The 22248-nt window shown below is 36.3% G+C and overlaps 1 protein-coding gene across 10 annotated transcripts in view; it reads left to right on the plus strand.

Moving 5' to 3' along the window:
• The window catches only part of EHBP1 (EH domain binding protein 1), a 375639-nt gene that overhangs the window by 194641 nt on the left and 158750 nt on the right, over positions 1-22248 (plus strand). The gene's annotated exons all lie outside the window — the stretch shown is intronic.

Consider the following 22248-nt stretch of genomic DNA (forward strand, 5'->3'; position numbering starts at 1 on the left):
TGATCTGTAATATTAATACCCAAATAGTTGACTTTGAAGGTTGCCAGAGCACCAGCTCATATTGTATAAGTTGATAAAGAAGTCAGTATTTTATCTTGACTTTCCTTCCTTATTGAACTATATTCCAAGATAGTTAAACAGCTGATAAGGGAAAAGTTCTTCCCTCAAAATAATTCCAGCTATGAAATTCGAAAGGAATGTATTATTTAAAAACTCACCATTTTATAATCTCTAATGGATCTAGTATCAAACAGGATGGCATCTAAAGCCATCTATCCTATAATAGATGAGTAGATCCAGCTGACAATATTCAACTGTAGTGATCAATGTTAATATTAAGAAAACCAGTCATTTTGTGCCTGCTGATATATTGTGATAGAAAGTATATAGAACTATTTATAAACTATTCCTGCAAAAGAATTAAAGCTAAATCTAGTAAAGCTGCTGGTTGTAATAAATACCAGTTTACAAGAAACTGGTATTTTGTTCAAACTGGTAGAGGAATATGTGAAATGACACCATGAAGATGCAATAGACCAAAACAGAATGTGGAAAATCCTCCAGGGCTAGTGATGCAATTCATTTACAAATGAATAGCTTGGCAAAAGTGGAGAATAGGAGAATGAGAAATTATAGATTTTAAGCATATACTGGATTATTTAGTGTTGAAATATAGGATTCTGGGATTTCCTTTAAAATGCTTTACAAGAAAAGTAAATATGTGTGAGGAGGATGATATTTGGAGGGAAAAATGAAACACGATTGGAAAAAAATGTTGCTATCTCTTGAAGCTAGTGGTTATTTGAGGGTTCATTGTACTATTTTTTTTCACTGTTGAAATTTTTCATTATAAAAAAGTTTTTTTGAAAAACCTGAAGGATTGAATGAGATGTAATATAATTCTAAGAAGACTCTGAGAAGGAAAAAAAAAAAGAGTAGAACTGAGATTGTATTTGATGAGATAATATTTGAGAACTTTTTGAAACTGATGAAAGGTACAGTCTGCTGATTCAAGAAGCCTAACAAATCCCAATCAGGATAAAATAACTCTAAACCCAGAAGACACCTCATAGTGAAACTTCAGAAGATCATTGATCAACTCATTGATATGCAGATAGAGAGCTAGAAATAGAGATAGCTGTGGAGAGGGAGAGAAGAGGGGGAGAGAGAAAAGGAGATTTTTAATAAGCCCAAGGGTAGGGAAAAGCCAAAATACCTTCAAAGGAACACTGATGATTTCTCAATAGCATCAATAGATGCCAGAGGCAGTTTGATTTTATCATCTACATGATGAAAATAAATGCTAGTCTAGAATTGTATGTCCAGTGGAAATATCTTTCACCAGTTAGGACAAAAAATAAACATGCTTCTAAGACATGTTAAGTTTATTACCCAAAAATAGAATGCTAAGACATATAACTTAGGCAGAAGGAAAATATTCATTAGAAGGTCAGGGATTCAAGAAATATCACACAATGGCAAATATGTGGATAAATTTGAAAACAAATTGACAATGTAAAATAATAGTATCTCAAGATAGGCTGAAATAAAAATTAAATAAGATGACAATAATATGTAAGCTGAAAGAGGATAAGTACACTAATATACCCTAAGGTCTTTATATTATTTTTATAAAATATATTTTATTGGTTATGCTATTACAGTTTAATTTTTATTTCAGCAATAAAAGAAAAATAGACACAAAGGTGGCTGGAACAAGTAGAAACTAAAAATAATCAATAGACTTAAAACTCAGATTATTAGTAATTATATTAAATAAAAAAGGGGTAAATGCTACAGTTAAAAACAGATTATCAGTGTGGCTTTTCAAAAAATCTAGCTGTATACATCTAAGAAATAGATATCTGAAAGGTTGAAATTAAAATGCTGAAAAAAATTTACCTTGAAAGCAAACAAAAGAAAATCAGTGTAGCCATATTAATATCGAATATAATAGGCTTTATGGCTAAATGTATTACTAGATGTAAAGCTGATTATCACATCATGATAGAAGGTTCAGTTTACCAGAAAGATACCAATTTTTAATTGCATACACCTAATAACATATTCTCAAAATATATAAAAGCTAACTTCAGAAAAACTAAAGGAGAAATCATAGTGAACAATTATAGTTCATCTCTCTATAGAATTGAGGAATAAGCAAACTAAAAAAATCAGTAAGGTTTAATGACTAAATTAACAGTTTTGACCCCATAAAATACCACACCATGCAACTGCAGAAATCATTTTTTTACAAAGAGGAACTACATAGGTTCTAAAGTAAGTGTGCAATAAACTTCAGAGGGTTGAAATTATGTTTTCTGCCCATAATGCAACTAATCTAGAAATCAATAATAAAACAATAATAAGACAAATACATACTTGAAAATTAATATATATACTTTCAAGTAATGTATAGGTCAAAGAAGAAAATATAAACAAAATAAACATAAATCAAAAGAAAACTTTTTGTTTTACTACTCGTGCTGGTGAAGAAGATATTTACAATCAGGTTGAACTCCTGTGATCATTTCTATGAAGGTTTTATGTTTACTTAAACTTTTTGCTTGGCACTATTTTTTAACATGGGTCCCAACATGAAAGGCTTGAAGAACCAGCTTGACATGTTTAAACTTGGAGAAGAGTCTAAAAAACAATCACAGTACAATTGAACTAATGGAGCAACTAGATATCATAAAAATAGCTTAATATTCTTTTACTGTCTGTTTCCATGGCACTAAAACAAGAAGTTAGGACATATTTTCAGTGGCAATAGATATTCTTTAACTGGTTTCTGTGCAGAAGGGCAAACTACTCAGGGACATGTAAACTCTTTAATACCTGGATTAAGAGTTGTAATCTACGGATTAATATATACACTGTATATTGGCATCATTAGTGTTGTTATCATTAAGGGTGTGTGAGCATTTTCTTTGTAAACCTGAATGTAGTTAGATCATTTCATTAGGTCTAAGGTTTATAATTCAGGGTTATTTTTTTCAATTAAAAAAACCCTTTTAATAGCATTTGGCAAAGTGCCGCAGAAAGAAGGCTTTTAAAGCTAGATTAAAACCCCTCTAATAGTGATCCTATTGAGAAGCAAAGCTAATAATTGAAAATACATTGTGAATAAATTAACAATTCTTTGGGAATGTGCACTTTGTAGTATTATATTACAATAAAATATATTTATATTCTACATCTAAATTTCACAGTTTGGGACCATTCTTATACCCAGAATGGCCATAGCTCAAGAGATCATCGCTTATGTGTCTATATTATAATTTCTGGTTCTATGATATAATAATTTGATGCAATAATTTGGATAAAAATCTTAAAGTTGTTTCTTTACCACCACCAGATTCTATTGCAGTGGAAACTGTTTAGTGTTTATCTCTTAATTTCCTTGGAAAACTTAGGTTTTAGTATAGCTAGGTTTTTTTGTGTTTTTTGTTTATTTTTACAAGGACCATCCACATTTCACTTCTTAAAATAAAACCTTATAAGTATGCAAACAGAAAAGGCTCATCTAATTGTAACATAGTTTATTTTTATTTTTAATAGACAGTTTGTTCTTATCTGTACTCACCATAATTTGAAGTATTAAGTAGAAGACCTCATTCGGCCTGACTTTATGAGTTAAATATATAAGTAATATGCATATAGATTTTCACATATTTTTAAAAAGTTGGTTTAATTATGTATTGTTTCCCTTATGTACATTTCTTTGAAACAGTAAATTTTTAATTTGCTTACAATTCTATGAGCAGGTGTTATTCTCATTTTAGCCCGTACTATTCTCACAAATTTAGAATTGACTAAAAAGATTTTGAACGTTTTACTTTTTTGTTTGCAAGTGTGTTTACTATACAGCACCTCTCTTCTTTTTTTTGGAAAGAAAAAATTGCTTCAAAATATATGCTTAATGCAAACTAACATACCATGTACAACATATTACTGATTCTATATTAATAGTGTTTAAAATATTAGGCTTTAGAAGATACATAACCAAAGATATTATGGGTATGTTTCTTAATTTTACAAATACTTATTCAGACATGTACATTTTATAATTTATATGAACAACAATCATAACTGTGATAAACATTAGCAACAAAAGACATTCATGGAAATTTCTACAAGGTATTTTTTAATAGAAATGTCACCTTTTTTATAATTCTAAAGTCAGGTGTTTACTCCAAAGCAACAAAAGTAGTCTCACCCAAATTCTTAACTTCCTAACACCTCAAAAAGAAGGAAAGATAAATGAACAATATATTGTTTGCCACTTCAATTTCATAAATTAACTTATTTTTTTAATATATTTTATTGATTATACTATTATAGTTGTCCCATTTTTTTTTTATTCCCCTTCACCCTGCACCCACCTTCCCACCAGCAATCTCCGACCTTAGTTGATGTCCATGGGTCGTACATACAAGTTTTTTGAGGTCTCTGATTCCTATACTGTTTTCGACCTCTCCTTCATGATGTGTCTTGGTTTGTGCTTCCTTGGGTCCAACTTCTTTGGGACTGTCTGAGCTTCCCGGACTTCCTGAAAGTCTATTTTCTTTGCCAGATTGGTGAAATTCTCCATTATTTCTTCAAATTTCTTTGTTTTCAATTTCTTGCTCTTCTTCTCCTTCTGGTACATAAGGTAACAACATTCAGATGTTGGAACATAAAGATGTCCTGGAGGTTCCTAAGCCTTTCTTCATTTTCTTGAATTCTTGTTTCTTCATTCTGTCCTGGTTGAATGTTTATTTCTTCCTTCTCTAAACTGTTTATTTGAGTCCTGTTTTCCTTTTCATCATTGTTGTTCTCTGTACATTTTCCTTTATTTCACTTTTCATAGCCTCCACTTTTTCCTCTATTTTTTGACCATATTCAATAATTTCTGTGAGCATCCTGATTACCAGTATTTTCAACTCTGTATATTATGAGTTGGCTATTTCTTCATCACATAGTTGTATTTTTTCTGGAACTTTGATCTCATGTTTCATTTAGGCCGTATTTTTTGTTTTGACTTGCCTGTTATATAGTAAGGGACAGAGAGCCTTAGTTATTTGCCAGGGTAGGTCAACCCACATCTTCTGCATTGGATGCTATATGTTGGGGAGGGGTCTGAGCAGGAACAATGCCACTTGCTCTGCTCTTGGCTGGTTTTCAGTCATTTCTGCCACTACCCAAAAGCAAATTGGGCCCTTCTGGTGCTAATTTCTGGGAGGGTGGTTTTGTGTATATTCTAGGACCCTGTGAGTCTCTCCAGCGAACTCTCCTATGAAAGTGGGAGCTTCTCCTGCCACCTGAACCCCCACAGGTTTTTTTAGTCAGAGGTTTTGAGGCTTTATTTCCCCATGCTGTAACCCTGGGTTTCGAGGTCTTTGTTACTCCCCAGTTGTTCCTCCTGGTTTATCCACACACAAATGTGAGACTGCTCCACTAGTTACCACCTTGCCACAAGTCCTCTGCTCTCTGGCTGCCTGTCTCAGCCCCTCCTACTGGTCTGGGTGAATGTTTTTTCTTTAACTCCTTAGCCGTAGGACTTCTATACTGTTGGATTTTCTGGCAGTTCTGGTTGTTTTTGTTTTCAAATTTGTTGTTGTCCTTCTTTTGGTTGTACAAGGAGGTACATTACATCTACCTATGTCTCCATCTTGGCTGGAAGTCCTTCACTTAGTCATTTTGAATGTAATAGCCACATAGTACACATTCTCACTCAATAGCATCTATTGCCCCCACTGACTAGTACAGTAAAGTCATCATTGTTCCTGCATGTGCATGCCAGTCCACTCTCCTTGGCTGCCAGGTTACATCCATGTCACTCAAACGGTTCTTGTGATATTAATTATGGCTGAACTTTTTCCAGACAGACCTTAGTATTCCAGATTTGTATATCTGGTTTCAACTTTGTTTTCTGTGCCTACTTACCATTTCTTTTTGTACAAAATTGAATTCTTTATTTCCTTCCAAACTTGCTATTCTAATTTTCCCGATCTCTTAGTAAGTGGCACTGCCACTTACCTAATTGCTCTGGTAGAAAACTTAGGGGCTATCTTTTCTCCTTCACTTTCTACACACCGCTTATCAAATAGAACTTAATGTGGTCATGGAAATGTTCTGTATCTGCTCTAACATGCTCTCCAATAGCCACATGTGCACTTAAAATGTTACTAGTGCAGATAAAGAACTGCACTTTAAATTTTTATTTTAATTGCCATATGGGACTAGTTGCTACTGTGTTAGACAGTAGAGACATTTCAGTCCATCAGTAAGTCCTAGAAATTTTACTCTTCAACATGTATTCTAAATCTGATCACTTCTCACTAACTCTTCCACTCCACTATGCTATAATTATCCATCAACCCCCTCCTTTATTATTTTCAGTAGTGTTTCAACTTATCTCTCTGTTTCTATATATGTAGCCTACCCAAAGTCTATTTTTCATAGTAGAAATCTTTAAAAATGTGTTGTTATTTGATATTTGATTTATACAAAATAATATAGGAAATATAAGTTATATGTGATAACAAAATGAACGCCATTCAATGTTAACAACTAAAACATTACCAGTAATGGCAAATCTACCTCTAATGCTTCTGCCCTATCCCTCTGTCTTTAATCCCTCTCTGCCCTTACCACATAGCTGCTAACCGTTATATATGTATGAACTTCTAATTGATGGCATTAATCTGTGTACCAAACATTATGTTTGATTTTCCTTGGTTTTACCTTTACACAAATGCATTATCCTTTAGATCAGGAGTATCAAATTCATTTTCACTGGGGCCCACATCAGCATGGTTGCCTTCAAAAAGAGCCAAATGTAATTTTAGGACTGTATAAATGTAACTACTCCTTAACAGCTAAGTGAGAGCTCAGTGCTGCCACCAGATAGAAACCAGGTGCCAGGCCAGATAAAACAAGGTGGAGGTCAGGATTCAGCCCACCAGCCTCGTTTTTGCCACCTGTGCTTCAGATAGGCTTCTCTGTTTACTCAATTTTAGGTTTCTAAGATTTGTCCCTGTTATTGCATGTATCTGTTTTCTAGTCATTTTCACTGCTGTGTGATATTTTATTACATAGAGTTTACCACAGCTTATCCATTCTCCTAATGATAGAGATAAGAGTTTCCGCACAAAATATCTACAATTGGAAATAACACTGCTGTGAATATTCACTTATATCAAGATAGACATGTATAAAACTTTTCATGGGTTAATGGTTCTCAGCTGTACCTGGAAAACTTTAAAAATACCAATGCTTGGGCAAACCAGTAAATTATAATCTTTAGAAATGAGGTTGGATATCACTTTTGTTTTTGTTTTAATTACACAGATGACTTCAGTGTTTAATTAGAATTGAAAAGAGACTATGCTTAAAAAATTCCTATGCATAGAGTTCCTTGGTTGTAAGGATGTACCCATTTTAAAATTATTCATTCATTTTTTTACAGTAAAAGACATAAACACAAATATGCTAAAAAATATTTTTCTGCCTTTGGAAAACCTTTGTCTTTCACAAGAGCTTACAGTTTATCACTCAGGTTTTTCTATTAATCAGTTTTTATTTTTCAGTTACAGTTTACATAAATAGTATATTAGTTTAGTAAGTGATCATCATGATAATCTTGTACCCATCTGACAACATCATAATTACGAGAATATTACTGATTTATTACCTATGCTGTACTTTATATCCCCGTGACTATTCTGTAACAGCCAATTTGTACTTCTTAATCACTTCACTTTTTCTACCTACTCCCCCAAACCCCTTCCCATCTGGCAACCATCAAAATGTTCTCTGTATCTATGAGTCTGTTTCTATTCTGCTTGTTTATTTTTTGTAGATTCAATTGTTGATAGATATGTATTTATTGCTCTTTTATAGTTCATATTTTATCTTTTTTTCATCTTCTTAAAGAAGACCCTTTAACATTTTGTATAATACTGGGTTTGGTGGTGATGAACTCCTTTAACCATACCTTATCTGGGAAGCATTTTATCTGCCCTTCCATTCTAAATGATAGTTTTGCTGGGTAGAGTAATTTTGGTTGTAGGCCCTTGCTTTTCATCACTTTGAATATTTCTTGCCACTCCCTTCTGGTGTGCAAAATTTCTTTTGAGAAATCAGCTGAAAGTCTTACAGGAGCTCCCTGGTACATACCTGACTACTCTTCTCATGCTGCTTTTAACATTCTCTGTCTTTAACCTTTGGCATTTTAATTATGATGTGTCTTGGTGTGGGCCTCTTCAGGTTCATCTTGTTTGGGACTCTGTGTTTCCTGGATTTGTATGTCTATTTGCTTCACCAAGGTAGGGAAGTTTTCTGTCATTATGTTTAATAGATTTTCAGTTTCTTGCTCACTTCTCCTTCTGGCACCCCCATAGTGCGAATGTTAGTACTCTTGAATTTTTCCCAGAGGCTCCTTATACTGTCTTCATTTTGGGTGATTATTTTTCTTCTTGCTGTTCTGGTTGGGTGTTTTTTGCTTCCTTACTGAATTGGTTCTCAGTTTAATCTACTCTACTATTGATTCCCTGTAAATTATATTCCATTTCAGTTTGTATATTCTTCATTTCTGACTGGTTCTTTACATGGTTTCTATGCCCCTTTTCATGATGTTGAAGTTTTCACTAAGGCCTTGAGCATCCTTATAATAACCACTGTTTTGAATTCTATATCTGGTAATTTGCTTGCCTCCATTTCATTTAGTTTTCTTTTTGGAGTTTTATTCTGTTCTTTCATTCAGGACCTGTTTCTTTGTGTCCTCTGTATTTTGACTGCTTCCCTATGTATTTTTTTTAATGTATTAAGTATAACTGCTGTGCTTCCTTTATTTGGTTTCATGGCCTTGTGTAGCAAGTGTCCTTGTAGGGCCCAGTGGCACAACCTCCCCAGTCACCAGAGCTGGGCACTCCAAATGCACCTCTGTGTGGGCTGTTTGCCTTATCCTCATAGTTGAGCCTTGATTGCTGTTGATGTCACTGAGAGGGATTGACCCTCAGGCCTATCAGCTGGGAGGATTGGCTTCAACTACAGCAGAGGAACTGCTGTAGTTGCAAGGTGCTTACCTAGGGACCAGGACTTGCTGTGGTGCTCATGGAGGTGATAGGGTTGTAATCCAGCATGGTCTGAAGCTGCCTACCAGGAGCACTGGCTCTGGGGCCTCTGAGAGGTTCAAGGTCAGCCACTGCCTGTACCCTGCCTAGGGTCACCCAACACAAACTACAGAGTGATCTAACAATGGCTACTATTTGTGCTGGGCTTGGAGGCACCTTGGAGAAGACATGCTGTGAACCAAGGCCAATGCCTCTAGTGCCGGGCCTGGGACTACTCAGGAAGAGATCTAGGACATACCAATGACAGATACTGCTTGTGTGCAATTTGTGAATCTTTTGGAGATTTTAGGAAAGTCCATAGCAGGAGCCAAGACAAACAATTTGAATGAAAAAGCTACTGGAAATGGCTTGAGTGGGCCTGCAAGTTGGGTGGGGTGTGGTCTCAAAATCACCAGGGTGGGATGAACAATGTGAGCCAAGTTGATGGAGACTAAGATATGGTTTCTGCCTGCCAGCTCTGTGAGTCTGGGTGGGAGGGGTGTAGTTCTCAGAAAGGAACAGTGGCCTCTCCCAGCACTTTATCTGTCAGAAAGGTGCCCCTGTAACTCTTGCCCAGACCATTCAGTTCCTTCCCATTTGTTCCTGGTGCCTTTTGAGCTGCTTCTCCAGTTCTGGAGCTCAGAGGGAGTGAGTCCGAGTTAGTCTGTCTATGGGCCTTTTAAGAACTGCCAAGGACTCCAGAATCCTTTGTGTCACCCAACCACACTTCCTGCTGGGTTTACAGTCAGAAATTGCAGACTTCTCTTTCTGGCACTGGAACCCTGGATTGTGTGGGGCTGGGACCCCTTGATCCTCAGGGTGGACCTCTGCAGCCTAGATATCCTTCCTGATTTTTTTATCCAGCACATATGGATATGGGACCAGTCCCATTCCATGTCTCCTTCCCTCATACCAGTCTCATTGTGACAGCTTTAAATTCCTAGTTGTGGGATTTCCATTATGCTAGATTTAGGCAGTTCCGAGTGATGCTTGTTCTGTAGTTTATTTGTAATTTTTATCTGGCTGGGGAGGATTCAAGTGCCCTGTTTACCTATGAAACCATCCTGACCGGAAGTCCAGGTTGTCCTTTATACAAAAATTTTTGTGCCCAGTAACATATTAAATATTTATATTTTATGCAGGAGCTGGTGGTTTTGCAGTGTAAAGTTTTCCAGAATATCTTTTGAAACTGGAAATCTCACTGGAATAATGTTTAAAAATCAATCAGATTATATTACTGCCTTAATCAAAATCCACCAGTGGTCTTCCATTGCAGAATAAAATTATCATAGGTGCAAGGCTCTATGTGATCTGGTCCTTGCTCTTTTCTCCAGTGTTATTTCCTTCCACCTGCTGTCTTTTTTGTTCTTTTAGAGCCATGCTGGACTCTGGTCCTCAAACATTGTCCAGTTTGTTCTAGCCTCAGGAAGTTGACGTTTGTTTTTTGTACCATGTGGAACATTATTTTTGACATTTTCTCAAAAATAATGACCTTCCCTCACTACCCTGAGTAAAACATCCTCCCTTTCCCAATCACTATCTTCAACCTATAAACTTTGTTTATCTTCCCCCACCATGAGTCTAAGAACTCCATGAGATCAGGGACTTCATTTCTATGTGGTTAGATCCTAGTATGGGTGCTTATTAGCATGCAATAGGTGCTCAGTAGGTATTTGTTGCAAGGATGGATGGATAAATAGAAGGGAAGCAAGGAAGGGAGGGAGGAACTAGGAAAGAATTTAGCATTAGGAAGGAAGGAAAGTTTTCCTGGCTCTGGGGGAGGGGGCCTCCACCCACAGAGCTCCCCCACTGCCCCAGATGAGAATAAGTTTACCAAAACATGATCTGCTTGGGGAGGAAAGGTGACCAGTCTCTCAGGTGAGAAGGGTCTCAAGCACCTCTTTCCCTGCTTGAGTTTATTGAGTTCAGCTCACACAGAGATACATAGTATGCAGGTAAAGCTCATCAACCAATGTCCAAAAAGCTACAGTCATGAAAAACTAACATCGTCTACAGATAATAATTGCAGAAACACAGGGATTGTCTCTGGTCAGGGTCAGTGAGATATGCTGATGCCAGAAGCTTGTTGAGGCATGTAGCATGAAGTAGGGAGTTTCACTCCCTATGCTTTGAGCTCACACGTCTAGTTCATACCAACAGGGCCCTTTAGCAAGCCTCAAAGGGAACAATGTACCTTCTTTCTCAGGCCAGATTTGCCCTCCGGGGGATGGGGGATGTTTGTACCAGTACAAGGCCTCAGCTGCCTCTGGCATTGTTTTCAGGCTGAGTCAGGCAGAGGGAGCAAAGCAGCCAGGAGATTAGGAGACTTTTTACAGATAGAATGAGGACTCAGGCTGTGACAAAGCTGAGGGGTGAGATCTTTCTGCCCTTTCTCTATAGTCCCCTAAGTCTTTTCCTGATGGTCCCTTCTTGACTGTGCCTGTCTTAGGTTGTTCCTCCCTTGAGGAATCTTAACCTGTCATTGACTAATCAGCCATCTTTTGGGGCCAAGCAGGGTGAAGTGAAGGAGGCAGAGGCTGTGCTTCTGCCAGGAGGATAGGTTCTGTCTCCTTAGTGGCTCATGGCTCCAAGGCCTTTTCACTCAGCCCTAGCTGTGGGACTCTTGTCCTTTAATGAGGCTATAGCCCCTGAAACCAGGCAGGATGGCTCCCAACACTCTGTCTTTAATACAAGAAAAATAAATTTGTTTCAAGAAAAATGAATTCAGTTTTAGCAGTTACACCTTCACATTCCATTCTTTTCACCCCCCCCCCCACATCTGAATCATGCACCTACACATTGATGTCAGAATTAACAATGAAATTGTTCTTTTCTTTTCAAGGGATTAGTAAAGTTATAGATTTTGTGAAATACAACAATTAAAACTAAAATCTGTGTAAGAAACAAAAATGCACACTGTAAGAGAACGACCCTTAAACCTCCTTCAAGGATAGCTGAGCTCAGGTTTCCCAGGGAAAAACTCATTAATTCTGAACTCCACAAAGAAGATATTTCAGTTATAAACTCAGGAGCCAAGGGTCTCTCCTACTTCAGAGCAGCATAGAGAACCAGGGCATGGGGAACTGAGCCTTGTGCTGGGACAGGGATGTCTTCAGACAAGGGATGTTGTTCAGTCCCATGGGAAGAAAATAAAGCTGGCTCTAGTAGTCTGTTAAGATACATGGTGTATTTTAATAGAAAAAAAAAGGCAACATAAACATTCTGTACTTTTCTTGTATCTCCTCCCTTCCCATTTCTTTACTGGGAGTAAGGAACCTTTCTATCCAGATTCACTTTGTGTGGTCTCTTACTCAAGCAGAATATGAAACACTTGCTAGAATTTTTTGAGTGTGGATTCAGAGACTAGCTTTGAATCAGATGGACAGCAGGTAATATTAGCTTTGAAGAAAAAACACCTGCCACTTTTTGTTGTCACAAATATTTTACATTCATATATGCTGAGACCATCAGGAAGAGTGTCAAGATGATGATGGTTCCCAACTGTTAGAATGATGACAATTTTTAAGAAAAATCATGTAATGAAAAAGTTTGAGACTCTTTGACAAACAACATTGTCCTTGCCTTATTTGAATCTGTTTTCAAATGAACTGAACAGTGCTTCAAAGAAGTATACTGCTGACCAGTTGACAGAGGTTATCTTTGCATGATAATTGTTCCTTACATTTATAAAATTCTTTGTAGTCTCCAAAACATTTAAATAGGCAGTATTTATTTCATTGTTTACACAAAACCATGCAGTAGGTAGGATGGATGCTGTATTCTCCATTTTTAAAATAACAAGGAAATATTAGTTCATTCATAACATCATGCAGTTTCTAGTATAAGTGTGCCACATTTTAGACAAATGCAAATTTGTAAACAGATTTACTTATTTACTTGCTAAAAAGAGTCTTTTATTTAGAAAAATAGGTTTTGAAAATCCTATATTTGAAAACCCTCTTTTATTTAGAAAAATAGGTTTTGAAAGTTATAGGGTGTCCTTAACAGCTGTTTGAGTTTATATATAAATAGCTAAATAATTTTTTAATCTTGGATTCAGTTTTGCCTTATATGAAAAATCTCATTTAAGGTCAACAATACAGTGCATTATGGATAAGATTTCTTTTCCTAATTAAGCTATAGTAATAACAGTGGCCTTTTTTTCTTTTTGATTGCTTGAAAGTGATTGATTGAGGTTGGTTCTTCTGAAGTTGGCAGTCATCTTTTTTAACATGAACGTAAGCTTGTATGAGTAACTATGCCCATATTTTAGTAATAGTGAATTACAAGCATATTAAAAATAATTATCTTCACCTCATAAATCTTTCTTTAGTCAAATTTATTGTAGAGCTTACTTCAATCTTCTTATTAATCTCTCCTAGTTTTGGTCAGGTATATATGGATGGCAACAAATTATAGATATGAACTATATTTAGCATAGAGGAAAAGGCCAGAGGCATAATCTGTTATAGCTGTGGTTCATAGTCAGTGTCTATTAAGAGTTTTGAGGTATAATCAAACCCATTTTGTTGCTTATTGTAATTGGAACATAGTTTTTTAAGTTGAATACAATTTTCATTTTCATATTTTGAAAATTAAATGAATGACAGATGCCATTCTTTGGAGGAACAGCAAACAATGAGGATACCTTTGTCAGATACTAATAGTGATAGTGAGGGTAGAGAAGATGCTCTCAGTTATGAAGGCAGGCACAATTAGTAATAGGAACATTCAACAGTTGGTGTAGGAAAAGAAATGGCAGTGTACTACCAGAAATCAAGATCATCATTATAATTGTTATAACATTTAGCAAATATGATAATAATGCATATAACTCTTGGTTGGAGGCTTCAAGATGGGAGGAAGGCCTACGTGTTGTGTATCAAGTATCTCTGAAACAGTGCGAGCACGTTAGTAACATGTTCCACGAAGCATTTTCTCAGCTGTGTTAAACTGTGCTTTGCCATCTCTCCTCCATTTGTTGAATTCAGGATGACCTTTTCATGAATAAAGTCAAATAGGATTAAGTCAGGAATTTTCAACAATGGAAAAGAGCAACGGATGTAGCCAGCTTTGAACGTGGAAGGATTTTTGATGTACTGGTTGCCTAAAGGGAGTGTCTTATAGTGGGAGTGGGGAAGGGCAAAGGGAAAAATAAGTGTATAAAATATCAAAAATGTAGGAGTAAAAACAGTCCAAAATACCTGCATAGGTTGTTCTCGTAATTGTAATAAAATTATCTTGCAATTTTTTAAATTTATTTTTTATTGAATTTATTGAGTCAATATTGGTTAATAAAATTATATAGGTTTTAGGTACACTACATAATTGTACAGTAAAAATCACTGTCTTTTAAATAAACTGTTTAACTTTTTTTCCTTTTGTATTACAAAAAAAGTAGTTTAAAATACAGGGTCTGGCACAAATAACACCCCTTTTTTCTTACAACTTTTTTATTACAAAATCATAAGCATGTAATTCTACCACATAACAACATCACACTTAGTCACACCATACGACATTTTAGGTGAAATGTTCAATTGAAAACTATGAGTTATCACACCCATATTATTACACTACCAACCACACTCAAGCAGGCCCTAATTCTGTGGATCTTGTATATATAATGTACACTTTCAAAAATAGAGATAGAAAAATAATATGGTTAGGAAAGTTAGAATTACTACTAAATGATATTTGTTAAGGCTACTTCTTTTTCTTGTCTTATTTATTCCATTTGGGCTATAAACTGAATGATGCACACAAATTATTATATTAGTTTTCAAACATAAAGTAACAAAAGCTGAGACTCCAAAATAACTGTATGTATAGTGAGACCATCATTAATTTGTCATTGGTATATGTGAAATATTTTAAAACAGTTACTGCATATAAATCATAAGTTTCATCTTATTTTTGCTTTGTTTCATGTAAAAATAGGGGTTGGCTTTTTTCAAAATATATTTTATTGATTATGCTGTTACAGTTTTCCCAATTTTTTCTCCCTTTTGTTCCCCTCCAACTTGCACTGCCCCCCAACCAACATTTTCCCACTTTAGTTCATGTCCATGGGTCACACATATAAGCTGTTTGGCTTCTCCATTTCCTATATTATTCTTAACCTCCCCCTGTCTATTTTCTACCTACCAATTATGCTTCTTATTCCCTGTACCTTTCCTCCTCTCTTTCCCCTGCCCACTCTCCTGCTGATAACCCTCCATGTGATCTCCATTTCAGTGATTCTGTTTCTGTTCTAGTTGTTCACTTTGTTTTTGTTTTTAGGTTCAGTTGTTGGTAGTTGTGAGTTTGCTGTAAATTTACAGTTCGTATTTTTGATCTTCTTCTTTTTCTTAGATAAGTCCCTTTAACATTTCATATAATAAAGGCTTGGTGATGATGAACTCCTTTAACCTGACCTAAAGGGAGTGTCTTATAGTGGGAGGGGGGAAGGGCAAAGGGAAAAATAAGTGTACAAAATATCAAAAATGTAGGAGTAAAAACAGTCCAAAATACCTGCATAGGTTGTTCTCGTAATTGTATCTGGGAAGCACTTTATCTGCCCTTCTATTCTAAAAGATAGCTTTGCTGGATAGAATAATCTAGGTTGTAGGTCCCTGCTTTTCATCACTTTGAATACTTCTTTCCAGCCCCTTCTTGCCTGCAAAATTTCTTTTGAGAAATCAGCTGACAGTCTTATGGGAACTCCTTCATAGGTAACTGTCTCCTTTCTTTTTGCTGCTTTTAAGATTCTCTCCTTATCTTCAATCTCGGATAATATAATTATGTTCTTTGATGTATGCTTCCTTGGGCCTAACTTCTTTGGGACTCTCTGGGCTTCCTGGGCTTTCTGAGATGTGTGTTTCCTTTGATAGATTAGGGAACTCTCTTTCATTATTTTTTCAATTAATTTTTCCATTTCTTCTCACACACACACATTACTTACTGCAGTTTACTGGTGGTGTCATTTTACCAGCTGAAATATAGAAATCTTACCTCCATTATGTCTATTTTTGTTCTCCCATTTGTAATATAATTGTGTTAAATATTTCCTCAGTATACATTTAGAATTATATTACTATTATAATTTCTGCTTCAACCTCAAACATAATTAGGAAAACTCAGAAGAAGTGAAGACTACTGTATGCGTCCACATTTTTGCTTACCATGTTCTTTTATTTCTGATATTTCAAGATTTGCTTTAGTTTCAGTTTAGAAAACTTCCTTTAGCCATTTCATTTTTTTAGGGTAATTCTGCTGGCAACATATTCTCTTAGTTTTCTTTCATTGGTGGATATCTTGTTTACCTTTCATTCCTAAAGGATATTTTTGCTTGGCATAGGATTCTGGGTTGACTGCGCTTTTTGCTTTAGCCCTTGAAAATGTTGCACCACCTTTTTCTGGCCAACATGGTTTCTGGTAAGACAGGCTCTATAATTTGAATTGTTTTTCCTTTTGTAGGTAATGCAGTGTTTATGTCTGGCTGCTTTCAAGAATCTTTTGTTTTTAGTTTTCAGAATTTTAACTCTGAAGTCTCTGGATGAATTTCTTTGGGTTTCTCTTGTTTGGGATTCACTCAGCTTCTTGACTATGAAGGTTTATGTCTTTTGCCAAATTTGGGGAGCATTCAGTTACTATATCTTCAAGCACCTTTCAGCCTTGCTGTCTTTCTCATCTCCCCTGTAACTTCAGAGACATAAATGTTTGATCTTTTCTTATAGTCTCAAAGGTTCCTTAGAAACTGTTCATATTTTTTACTGTGTATTTTTCTCTGTTGCTTATTGGGTAATTTTTATTGTTTTGTCTTCAAGTTCACTGATGCTCTCTACTGTCCCCTTCACTCTGCTGTTAACCCATCTATTATTAGTTTTATTTTATTTTTAGTTTTAATTTTTCCATTTGGTTCTTCTTTATATCTCGGATTTTTTGCTCAGAATTTCTGTTTTTTCATTTGTTTCAAGTATATATATGTGCATGTATATATGCTTCATTAAATATATATGTGTTTATTGAAGCATTTTTATGAATATTATTCTAAAATCTTTTTCACATAATTCTTCCATCTCTGTCATTTTGTTTGACATCTGCTGTTTGTCTTTTTTTCTTTCAGTTCAAGACTATTCTGGTTCTTGTTATGATTAATGATTTTCTGCCGATATCAGGACATTTTTGCATTATTTTCTGAGACTTTGGATGTTATCTAAACCTCTGTTTTGCTCGTTTCTTTAAACAGAGCTCCATCAGGCAAATAGGAGGTGCTGCCTTATTACTGGTAGGTAGACATGGAAGTCCAGGTTCCTCACTTGTTGTTCAGTGACACCCCAGGGTGGGGGAGTACTTTACTACTGAGTATGTGTGGGAGTTCTTGCTTCCTATCAGGCCACCACTGATAGTTCCTTAGGTGGGAGGGATGGGATTGCCTCAGTATTGTGCCTTTAATTGCCTCCACTAATACCTTATGGTCACTAGTGGGTGATGGTAACAGTAATGACTCTCTACCAGGGTTCTTTTGACACCATCCTAGCAAGGAGAGGAAGGGTGGGAGTCAAGGCTATCCATGTGGTCTCCACCAACACTGTAATAGGTTCTCATTACCAGGTATCAAGGGTAGAATTCTCGCTTCCCCTCTCAGCTTTTGCTTGTGTGGGTGAGTGTAGGGCCACAAGTTTTCTATGGTGTTTGTCTGGAGTTTGTGGTTATTGTCTGAGTGTTTGTTGTCTTACTAGCCTGCCCCTCCCTCCCTCCCTCCCTCCCTCCCTCCTTCCCTTCCCCTTCCCTTCCCCTTCCTTTCTTCCTTCCTTCCTTCCTTCCTTCCTGACTTCCTGACTTCCTTCCTTTCCTTCCTTTCCTTCCTTCCTTTCCTTCCTCCCTCCCTCCCTCCCTCCCTCCCTCCCTCCCTCCCTCCCTCCCTCCCTCCCTCCCTCCCTCCCTCCCTCCCTCCCTTGTTAGGGCTTTTGTCTCTGTGCATTGGCCTTTCTGACTTGCCAGATTCTTTAGCTTCAATCTGGGATATATGAAACAATATGAAATAAAACAAAGTACAGGGATTCATTCTGTAGTTCCTTGGGTCCTGAAGCACCTAGATAGTCTCTCTTTTCTCTACTTTTCTGAACCTCTTTATGGTTATTGATCTACTATCCAGAGTTTCTTGTTTGTACTTAGAAGGAGATATAGGCTAAAGGAGCTATAGGATAAAGAAGAAGATAATAATAAAGTACTTTATTATTCTGGAATAAAAAGTTAGTAATTTAAATTTTTTTCCATTTGCTGATAGTATGTACATGTGCAGTTGATTTTTTATGTTGATATTTTATCCTGCACTGTTGCCTAACTTATTTATTAATTCTAGTAGCAGTTTTTAAATTTTTGTAGAATTTTATACATAAATGATCTACAAATAAAGATCATTTTACTTCTTACTTTCCAATTTGGGTGACTTTTATTTACTTCCCTTATTGCATTGGCTAGAACCTGTAGCGCCATATTTAATGGAAGTGGTAAAAATATAATTCCTTTTCTTGTTTCTGCTTTAATAAGAAATAATTGGTCTTTCACCATTAAATGTAATATTAGGTTTTCTATGGATGTCCTTTATAGGGCTGAGGAACTTTCCTTGTACTTCTAATTTGCTAAAAATATTTATGAAGAATAGACATTGGGTTTTGTCAGATACTTTCTCTGCATCTATAGAGATAATCATTTACTATTTTTCTTTTAATATTTAATACCATAAATTACATTGATTGATTTTCAGTTGTGTTAAAAGATAAATTTCAACTCAGCAATGTTATATACATTAAATTTCTAGAGCTTTTTATATGTCAATATATAAAGCTAAAGAACATGGGTTTTAAAAGACCATTTTCTTTTTTTTAATATATTTTATTGATTATGTCATTACAGTTCTGTTTCCCCCCTTCATTCCCCTCTACCCTGCACACCTCTCCCCTACCATTCCCCCCCTTTAGTTTATGACCATGTGTCTCAAGTTCTTTAGATTCTATATTTCCCATACTATTCTTGTCCTCCCCCCTATCTATTTTCTACCTACTGTCTGTGCTACTTATTTTCTGTACCTTCTCCCCCCTTCTCCTTCTCCCACTCTCCTGTTGCTAACCCTCCATGTGATCTTCATTTCTATGTTTTTGCTCCTGATCTAGCTGTCCTCTTAGTTTGTTTTTGTTTTAGGTGTGGTTCTTAGTAACTGAGTTTGCTGTCCTTTCACTGTTCATCTTTTTTATCTTCTTTTTCTTAGGTAAGTCCCTTTAATATTTCATATAACTAGGGCTTGGTGATGATGAACTCCTTGAATTTGATCTTATCTGAGAAGCACTTTATCTGCCCTTCCATTCTAAATGAAAGCTTTGCTGGATAGAGCAATCTTGGATGTAGGTCTTTGGATTTCATGAATTGAAATACTTCTTTCCAGCCCCTTCTTGCCTGTAAGGTCTCTTTTGAGAAATCAGCTGACAGTCTGATGGGGACTCCTTTGTAGGTGACTGTCCCCTTAGCTCTTGCTGCTTCTAGAATTCTCTCTTTCATTTTAATCTTGGCTAATGTAATGATGATGTGCCTTGATGTGTTCCTTCTTGGGTCCAACTTCTTTGGGACTTTCTGAGCTTCCTGGATTTCCTGGAAGTCTATTTCCTTTGCCAGATTGGGGAAATTCTCCTTTATTATTTGTTCAAATAAGTCTTCCACTCGTGGGTATTCCTCTTCCCCCTCTGGTACCCCTATAATTCGGATGTTGGAACGTTTAAAGATGTCCTGGAGGTTCCTAAGCCTCTCCTCCTTTTTTGAATTCTTGTTTCTTCATTCTTTTCTGTTTGGTCTTTTTTTTTCCTTTTTCTGGTCCACTCCTTTGATTTGAGTCCCAGTTTCCTTCCCATTACTATTGGTTTCCTTTGTATTTCCATTCATTTCAATTAGTTTAACCTTCATATATTCCTCTAATTTGTGACTATAATCAACCAGTTCTGTGAGCATCCTGATCACCAGTGTTTTTGAACTGTTCATCTGAAAGTTTGCTATTTCTTCATTGCTTAGATTTATTGGCTCTGGGGCTCTGAGTTGTTCTTGAGCCATGTTTTGATCTGTTCATGCCTGTTACGTACGAGGAAGTGTTCGCCAAGGCAGGGTCGCTCAGGTTGCTGGTTTGTGATGCTATATGTGGGGGCGGGTCAGAGAGAGGCCACCCAGGTTGCTGGGTTGTGATGCTGTATGTGGGGGCGTGTCAGAGAGGGACAATGGTGGTCCCCTCTGCCACTTTCCACCACTGGGGCCTGCATGGTCTGTCTCACTGCTTCGCTCCTTCACCAGTTTATCTGCGCTCGACTGTGTGACTTTGGTCAGCCCTCAGTGAGTCCGCCCGCTACTCCACACCTGGAATCCACCTATAGCTGCCAGGGTGCCTGGGTTGCGCGCCCCAGTAGGTCCTGCCCGACCCTGCTCTGCTGCTGGCTCTGCCCCTCTTACCGGTTTGGCTGAAGGGTTCGTTGTTATCAGACTTCCGTGTAGTTCAATTTTCTGTGGTTTGGCTGCATTTTTGTTGCTAAAACTTTGTTGTTTTTAAACTTGGTTGTGTGAGAAGGCGCAGTGCTTCCACCTACGCCTCCATCTTGGCAGAAGTCCAAAAGACCATTTTCATAAAAGGCAAAATCGTGACTCATATAATATGAACATATATCAAAGCCTTTTTAATTTTTTAAACTCATTTTTAGATGATGTTACAATCTTGTCACATGAGAATTCTAATAGACACATTCTTAGATCAAAAATGTTGAAAGGATGGATGGAAAATAGACTTATTTGGTTGGAGAGGTGGTTTCTTCACCAGATTCAACTTATTTACATGTTTATATGAAAGACTTGTTTGCATTGCATTGCTATTGATGTCTTTCAAGTTTACTGTAATCTCTATATCAGTATTTCTCAGCTGGGGATGGAAACATTTGGCAGTGTCTTTAGATGGTTTTTAATTATCATATTGGGAGGATGGTATTACTGGCATCTAGTGTATAGAGGCCAGGATTGCTCCTACCTATTTTATAATGCCCCCTGCACAACAAAGGGTTATCCAACCCAAAATGTCAAAAGTGCTGGGGTTGAGAAACCCTTTGTGTATTGTAAGGTAATTTAATTAAAGCCAAAGACACATATGCCTGTAGGTTCAGATTATTGTTGGAGGCTCCAGCCTCACATTGAAAGGGCATCAATAATGCCTTTTGTTTATTTTGAAGTATTAGAATTTTCCCACTTCTTAGACTAACCATGCATTTCTGAGGTAGATCTCACTTGGTCAGAATGAATTATCCTTTTACATGTTGTCCACTTTGATTTGCTTAAAATTGTGTTAAGAATTTTTACATCCATTTTCATGAATGATAATTTGTCTGGAGTGTTTTTTTAATTTTTATTATTTTCCCTGTAATGTCTTCATGTGATTTTGGAATCAGGACTGCCTGAGAAGTATTACCTACTTTTCAGTTTTCTGGAAGGTTTTGTATAGAACTGAGATTATATCTTCCTTAAATGTTTGGGAGAATTAACCAATAAAGTCACATGGGTCTGGGATTTTTGGGGGATAAAGTTTTTAGCTATAAGTTAAATTTCTTTAATAACTACAGAACTATTTGGGTTATCTTTTCTTGAGAGAACTGTGGTAGTTTCTATCTTTCAAGAAATTTGTCTATTTCATCTCAGTTGTTAAATTTATTGGCATAAAGTTGTTCATGATTTTTTTTATTATCTTGTTATCTGTAGAATCTGTAGTTACATTAACCTCTCTGATTTCTGATATTGGTAATTTTTGTCTTTTCTCTCTCGGTTTTTTTCTTTCTGATTAGTCTGGCTTAAGGTTTCCCAGTTGTACTATCTTCTCAAAGACCTAGCCGTTCATTTAATTAATTTTTCTTTATTGCTTTCTTGTTGTGTTTTCTGTTTCATTGATTTTTTTCACCCTGATTGTTATTATCTACTTTCTTCTTCATTTCAGAAGGTGGAAGCTTAGGTAGCTGATTTGAGAACTTTATTCTTTTTGAATATAGGTATTGAGTGCTGTATTTCCCTGTAAGAGTTGCTTTAGCTACATCCAACAAATTTTTACATATGTTGTGTTTTCATTTAATACAGAACAATTTCTAATTTTTTT

Source organism: Artibeus jamaicensis, unplaced genomic scaffold (genome assembly GCF_021234435.1).
Source record: "Artibeus jamaicensis isolate MK-2021 breed Jamaican fruit bat unplaced genomic scaffold, CSHL_Jam_final contig_465, whole genome shotgun sequence".
Classification (NCBI taxonomy): domain Eukaryota; kingdom Metazoa; phylum Chordata; class Mammalia; order Chiroptera; family Phyllostomidae; genus Artibeus; species Artibeus jamaicensis.